Source organism: Rhipicephalus microplus, unplaced genomic scaffold, assembly GCF_043290135.1.
Source record: "Rhipicephalus microplus isolate Deutch F79 unplaced genomic scaffold, USDA_Rmic scaffold_99, whole genome shotgun sequence".
NCBI lineage: Eukaryota > Metazoa > Arthropoda > Arachnida > Ixodida > Ixodidae > Rhipicephalus > Rhipicephalus microplus.
The window spans coordinates 125,150-130,000 of NW_027464671.1; the positions used below are offsets into that span (position 1 = coordinate 125,150).

Here is a 4,851-nt window from a genome sequence, read left to right on the forward strand (position 1 = left end):
GGCGACCGCCGCAGGAGTACGAAAAACCACGTCAGCCGGGGCGAGCGACCCACGGCGGTCTGGGTGCTTATCGCTGCTATTATAGGGGCACCCCGGCAGACGCAGAAAGAAAAAAAAAAAAAATGGGGACATGGCGTGCGTCACCGTGCGGCTTCGCAGCGTTGCCGAAGTCGCCGAGCCCTTCGACTGAGCCGAACGGCGGACAGGGAACGTTGGTCGGCCGTTCTAACCTGTCGGTGCCACGCCGAGACGTCGTTAAGGAAAACCGCGTCGTGGGCCTCTACGACGCCGTCGAGTCGTTGTACGTTTGGTGTCCAGCGTGTCGGCGGCGAGTAGCGGACACGTCGTTCACGACTTCGGTCTTTCGCAGTCGACGCGAACTTGCGGAGAGTCGTGGTGCCTCACGTTTTCGGCAGAAACCGCGGCGGAATTTTCCCGTGCGTGCGCGCACGACCTCGGTGCTGTGCCGTCAGCGTAGTGTTGCACAAACTCGTGGCCTACCCAAGGTGCGGTACGTTTGCGGCCGTATCCTCGGTGGGAATTTCGTGAGTAGGGTCGCAAATTCTACGACCTCGGCGGGTTTGAGAGCGACGTAGACTTGTGGCACGCTCAACGTGCCACACGTTTCGGGGCACACCCGCGGTGAAATTTTCTCGAGTACGCTCGTATTAGTGCCCAAGGAGGTCTGGGTACTTATCGCTGCTATTATGTGGGGGTTCTCGTGAGCGGCGTACGCGAAAGCGACCGGGTGTCTGATATGCGGCGGGCTTCGGCCTCGTCAAGCGTGTCCTCGGGTCTGCTCCAGGGGAATCCACGGCAGTCGTCTGCAGCCTCATCCGCTTGATGCGTTAGGGGCTGGTTGTCGGACGGTGCCGTTTTACCACGATATCGAGGTGTGTTCCGTGTCGTCCTCGGGCGATTCAGATGCGAAAGCGCCGAAGACGCGGGCGTGACCCGTCGTCTGGCGGCTTTGCAGTCTCGGCTCCGTTGCTAGTTCCGGCCGGTCCACCGACAGTGCAGCGGGCTTGGGCAACCCGCACGGCGCGACCGAGTCGATGCAACGAAAAAGAGCGAGCATGAACGTGCTTCTTGCCGCACGGCTCCCACTCGTCTTTCGGGAAGGTTGTGCCGTAGCGAGCTCGAACGCCGTCATCTCGGAGTGCAAAATAAGCGTGTTGGGGCGCCTGAAGGTGGCCTCCGCCGCACACAGACTGCGTCCGGCCCGCCGAAGGCGAGGACGGACGCGCAGTCGAACGATTACCTGGTTGATCCTGCCAGTAATCATATGCTTGTCTCAAAGATTAAGCCATGCATGTCTAAGTACATGCCGAAATAAGGCGAAACCGCGAATGGCTCATTAAATCAGTTATGGTTCCTTAGATCGTTTCTTCCTACTTGGATAACTGTGGCAATTCTAGAGCTAATACATGCAGTGAGCCTGGAGCCCTTTGGGTAACGGGTGCTTTTATTAGACCAAGATCGATCGGGTTTCGGCCCGTATTGTGTGGTGACTCTGGATAACTTTGTGCTGATCGCATGGCCACGAGCCGGCGACGTTTCTTTCAAGTGTCTGCCTTATCAACTTTCGATGGTAGGTTACTTGCTTACCATGGTTGTTACGGGTAACGGAGAATCAGGGTTCGATTCCGGAGAGGGAGCCTGAGAAACGGCTACCACATCCAAGGAAGGCAGCAGGCGCGCAAATTACCCACTCCCGGCACGGGGAGGTAGTGACGAAAAATAACAATACGGGACTCTTTTGAGGCCCCGTAATTGAAATGAGTACACTCTAAATCCTTTAACGAGGATCAATTGGAGGGCAAGTCTGGTGCCAGCAGCCGCGGTAATTCCAGCTCCAATAGCGTATACTAAAGCTGCTGCGGTTAAAAAGCTCGTAGTTGGATCTCAGTTCCAGACGAGTAGTGCATCTACCCGATGCGACGGCTCGGACTGAACATCATGCCGGTTCTTTCTTGGTGCACTTCATTGTGTGCCTCGAGATGGCCGGTGCTTTTACTTTGAAAAAATTAGAGTGCTCAACGCAGGCGAGTCGCCTGAATAAACTTGCATGGAATAATAGAACAAGACCTCGTTTCTGTTCTGTTGGTTTTTGGAATACGAGGTAATGATTAAGAGGGACGGACGGGGGCATTCGTATTGCGGCGCTAGAGGTGAAATTCTTGGACCGTCGCAAGACGAACTACTGCGAAAGCATTTGCCAAGAATGTTTTCATTGATCAAGAACGAAAGTCAGAGGTTCGAAGGCGATCAGATACCGCCCTAGTTCTGACCATAAACGATGCCAACCAGCGATCCGCCTGAGTTACTCAAATGACTCGGCGGGCAGCTTCCGGGAAACCAAAGTATTTGGGTTCCGGGGGAAGTATGGTTGCAAAGCTGAAACTTAAAGGAATTGACGGAAGGGCACCACCAGGAGTGGAGCCTGCGGCTTAATTTGACTCAACACGGGAAAACTTACCCGGCCCGGACACTGGGAGGATTGACAGATTGAGAGCTCTTTCTTGATTCGGTGGATGGTGGTGCATGGCCGTTCTTAGTTGGTGGAGCGATTTGTCTGGTTAATTCCGATAACGAACGAGACTCTAGCCTATTAAATAGGTGCGGGGTTCCCAGCACCTTACAACCTTCTTAGAGGGACAAGCGGCTCCTAGCCGCACGAAACAGAGCAATAACAGGTCTGTGATGCCCTTAGATGTCCGGGGCCGCACGCGCGCTACACTGAAGGAAGCAGCGTGTCTTTATCCCTGTCTGAAAAGACTGGGTAACCCGTGGAACTTCTTTCGTGATTGGGATAGGGGCTTGCAATTGTTCCCCTTGAACGAGGAATTCCCAGTAAGCGCGAGTCATAAGCTCGCGTTGATTACGTCCCTGCCCTTTGTACACACCGCCCGTCGCTACTACCGATTGAATGATTTAGTGAGGTCTTCGGACCGATGTCCGGCGCGGCCTTTCGGTTGCGCCGGTCTGTTGGAAAGATGACCAAACTTGATCATTTAGAGGAAGTAAAAGTCGTAACAAGGTTTCCGTAGGTGAACCTGCGGAAGGATCATTAACGGATTGTGAAGGGTGAGCGCCTCAGCTGCGTCTGCGCCCGACACTTTCTGCCGCTGACCCCGTTTGGACGCGGGGTCGGCTTTTCCCCACGGGGCTGCCTGAATGTGGAGCGGCACCCCGTGACAAATTGTTGCGCCCAGCGGACGCCAACACCGCGACCTTGGACGGTCGGCCAGGTGGCGGACGCGGGTACAAACGGCGCAACGCACTCATAGGTCGGCTTTCGACCCGCCACTGCACCGTGGCTCGAAGCGCTCGAAATGCGCGACCCGACCGCTGCGGGACCGCCTAGTACTGTAAACAGGAGCGGCGGAGCGCGAACGGCGAGTCGTGGTTACGTCGGTAGAAGGCGAGGCTGCGCGTTCCCGAAACGCCAGCCGAGTGCCCTCCCGACCGTTCGAGCGTGCAAGAACGAGACCCGACAATCGCGCGGCGACTGCCAAGTACGAGAGGAACGGCACAAGCGTCGGCGGTCGGTCAAGGAACTGGCGATGTGACGGGTCCGCTGTGCACCAGTGCATACCGTCCCGCCGTCCGCGGCAAGCGCCTCCGCGTCCTCGGGTGACGGAGGCTGCCGGTCGGTTCTTGCAGGCGAGGGATCTCGCTGGCACCGGTTCGCGTTGACGCGCGGCCGGTCATGGCACGGCGATGCGACGGCCGAGGTGCGCAGTACTCGATGGAGGAACCGCACGCTCCGATGACCGTCCCGCCCTCCGCGGCGTATGCGTACCGACCGTAATGGTTGCAGCAGCGCCGGCCGGCTTTTGAATTCGCCACACGAAACACGGTGCGAGATCGCGGTTAGGGGAGCGTCGACGTTGCCAGGCGTTTTGCTTGCTGCCGAGGGAAAGGCGGCACGGCCACGTCGCGCTCGTCGCGATTAGCGGGTCTGCGCGCTTTGGGAAGGTGCCGCAACGACTTGCCGAAAGAGGAAGCACGGAAGAACGAGGGACTTGGACGTCCCGACAATTGAACGCACTTGCGGCCAGGCCCTTGCTGGCTTCGTTCTTCCGCCTCGAGTAGGCTCGTACGCGGCTCCGGCGCCGAAAGTGGTCCTTGGCACCGACTTCGGTGGACGTGGGAAGTGCCGCGCAAGTACGGCGCGCCTGGCTCCACCTGTTGGCTAAAGTAGGCAGCCGGATCGGCATTTTGGTGTGCGGTGGCAAACCGTGGATGCGAAAAAAGCTTGTGCGATTTCGTGGAACAAAAAGCGGGGGTCCCCCTTTTTATGCGGAGGAGACCGACCCGCCTGCCGTGGTGAACCGCGACGCCACGGTAAAAACGGGAGAGGCTTGTCGATGGGACCGTGCATCCCGCGCTCCACGGAGGCCGGGAGGCGGCCGCCCGAGGAAATGTGTAGCCGTCGAGGCCCGCATCTGCGTGCACTCTTATCCAAATGGGTGTACCGCAGGCATTTTCTGGTTAGGCGGGCCAATGAGAGCGAGCACACAACGATACCTACGGGTCCGGCTTGGAGAACCGGCTTCGACGCCTCCCGAGTATTTATAGAGGGGTGGACCACGAAAGCACTCGCAAGTAGCGAAAGCGAAACGCCGTCCGAAACACACCGTTTGCTCGATTTGCGGCAGCCGAAAAAGGCGCGGCAGAGTTTTGGAGTCCAAGCGTGCGCTGAAAAGCGCCCTTCTTGGCCACTGTTTGGCCGAGTGCCAGAAACGTTTGGTTTTGACTGTACGGAATTGAACAAACACTTTTTCACGACTCTAAGCGGTGGATCACTCGGTTCTCGGGTCGATGAAGAACGCAGCCAGCTGCGAG

At 57.7% G+C, this 4,851-nt stretch overlaps 2 non-coding genes across 2 annotated transcripts in view; both read left to right on the forward strand.

Moving 5' to 3' along the window:
- The first annotated feature begins 1,258 nt into the window (after window positions 1-1,258).
- On the forward strand, window positions 1,259-3,073 carry LOC142790426 (small subunit ribosomal RNA). The gene has a single exon (XR_012889516.1). It is a non-coding gene; the product is annotated as a small subunit ribosomal RNA (ribosomal RNA).
- A 1,719-nt stretch (window positions 3,074-4,792) lies between these two features.
- The window catches only part of LOC142790425 (5.8S ribosomal RNA), a 153-nt gene continuing 94 nt past the window's right edge, over window positions 4,793-4,851 (forward strand). The window contains exon 1 of the ribosomal RNA XR_012889515.1: window positions 4,793-4,851. This exon is cut by the window's right edge and continues 94 nt beyond it. This is a non-coding gene — a ribosomal RNA (5.8S ribosomal RNA).